Source organism: Manacus vitellinus, unplaced genomic scaffold (assembly GCF_001715985.3).
Source record: "Manacus vitellinus isolate BGI_N305 unplaced genomic scaffold, ASM171598v3 scaffold_65_pilon, whole genome shotgun sequence".
Taxonomy (NCBI): domain Eukaryota; kingdom Metazoa; phylum Chordata; class Aves; order Passeriformes; family Pipridae; genus Manacus; species Manacus vitellinus.
The window spans coordinates 256,380-258,622 of NW_021940724.1; the positions used below are offsets into that span (position 1 = coordinate 256,380).

Sequence of the window (2,243 nt, forward strand, 5' to 3'; positions counted from 1 at the left end):
TGACCACTGGAAAGATTTATCACCTCGACACGAACCGTACAAGAATAGGCTGGAAGAGGGTCCTTGTAGCCTAATTTAGGATTGAGTCAAACAATTACAGACTGGAATTGAATGCAGAATAATTCACAGACAAATTAGTTTTATGGTTTTTCAGTCACTCTGAAAACTCTGACTTTCTAAGGAGTTTTTTTATGGATTTTCAGGCATTGGAGCTTGGCCAGAGAACCCTCCCGTGCGTCATCTACACCACACTGAGATAAGGAACAACATCACAGGGATGCTTAGAAGCAAAAATCCCACTCAGAAGAGGAAGACTGAAGCAATTTTTATAATTTTGGAGACAGAGCAGTGGATTTTTAAGGCCAGTGCTGGCACTGACCACCCAGGTGGGAAGATTTATCACCTTGACATGAACCGCACAAGAACAGGCTGGAAGAGGGTCCTTGTAGCCTAATTTAGGATTGAGTCAAACAATTACAGACTGGAATTTAATGCAGAACAATCCAGAGACAAATTAGTTTCATGGTTTTTCAGTCACTCTGCAAACAGGTTTACCCAATTTTACATTCAAGGATGGCAGAATGGAAAATGAGCCCAGCAAAATGCAATATTTCCAGAGGGTGATTTTTCTAAAGGATAATCTTTACAGGAACGGGCTGAGGACATGATGGCAGAGGGTGCTACAAAACCTCTTATCTCCAAACTAATTCAGTTCCAAACATGTGCTGATAGTCATCCCCAAGCAGCTTTATCAGCCTGTGCAGTGGGGGCTGATAAATTCTCGAGTCGTGTTCAAATCACAGCGGCGGCTCCGGGCTGGAGGAGCTTCAGAAAGATCCTCAGGATAGCAAAGAGTGGGATGGTTGAACCACAAACCCCTCCAGGAATGACACAAGGCAGGGAAAAGCCGGGAGAGAAGTGCCAGGTTCACTCACTCCCTGCTCCCCACACTTCCATCCCACCCAGGGGGTGACGAGGCCAAAGATTTCAGGCTCCTTCTGTCACTGCAGAAACAGCCTTTTTAATTCTTGCCTCCACAAAATTAGTGTAGGGAGCTATTTGGGATGATTTGGTGCAAAGAGGCAGCATTTTTTTCTTCTCTTTCACAAAATTACCCTTCTGCAATGTGGGGAACAAGCAGAACTTGCTTGTTGTGACCAAAAATAATTCCAGTTCAAAGTGATCTCTGTCCACCATGAGAAACAAATTCTAGGAACTGGAGGAGAAAATTCCAAGCCATTCTGACTCTTCAACCCCTAATGAACTTAAAGGATATATATTGAGATTATAGAATACATTTTCCTGGCTACAAATGAGGCCAGAATCCATTTTATTGTATTAAGGATCCCGAACAAATTTCTGAGGTTTACAACTTCCATGGTCCATCCCAAACCTGCTGTGCCCAGACAGGTCACAGATTTAGTGACTATTAATCCATGAAAAATCCTGGAAACTCCCAAAAATAATAACAGCAAGAACAGGTATTACTATTATCCTATGTAGTTATAAGATACCTGTTTTTTACAGTTATAAACTGGGATAAACCTTAAAAGTGATCAGATAAACCTTGGGAGCTGTGAGCTGCTTCCTTAGAACTCTGCAGGTTTTATCCATGCCTGAAGAGATGATTTCACAGATCAGAGGGAATAATTAAGGATTATAATAATAATAATTAATATTGATATTACTAAATAATAATAATTAAGGGTTAAAAGAGCTTGAAACAAACAACAGCAAGAGTCAGTTCTTTCGTTTCAGTTCCAGGCAACACGTAAAATCCCAAATTCTGGGGTGGGATTCCACACTGTCCTGTTATGCCTGGAGCTGGGATGAGAACTGTGGTTGTTGCTGTTAGCACTGCTCCACACCAGAGCCCAAAAAAGCTGTTTCAAAAGACACTTCTTGTATAAATCCTTGACCCTCAGAGCCAGATCCCTCCCATTCCTCATATCGGAGGGAGCCCCGGAGCTGCCCCGGTGTCACATCAGCCACCAATACCCCGCACTCAGGAGGCAGCAGATCCCACCTCTGCCCCTCCTGGGAGCTGGGAATGTGTGTTTAGTCCCATTACACAGCTCTGTGACTGGCAAGAGTCCCCAGAACTTCTAAGGGAGGAACATGGAAATCTTTCTCCCCAATATCCCACCTATCCCGGGCAGCGGGAAGTGATTTCCCATTGACCTGGCACTTCAGGCCCTTGTCCCCAGTCCCTCTCCAGCTCTCCTGGACCCCTTTAGGCCCTG

At 44.0% G+C, this 2,243-nt stretch overlaps 1 protein-coding gene across 1 annotated transcript in view; it reads right to left on the reverse strand.

Annotated features, from left to right (window-relative positions):
* The window catches only part of EXOC4 (exocyst complex component 4), a 256,416-nt gene that overhangs the window by 69,909 nt on the left and 184,264 nt on the right, over window positions 1-2,243 (reverse strand). The gene's annotated exons all lie outside the window — the stretch shown is intronic.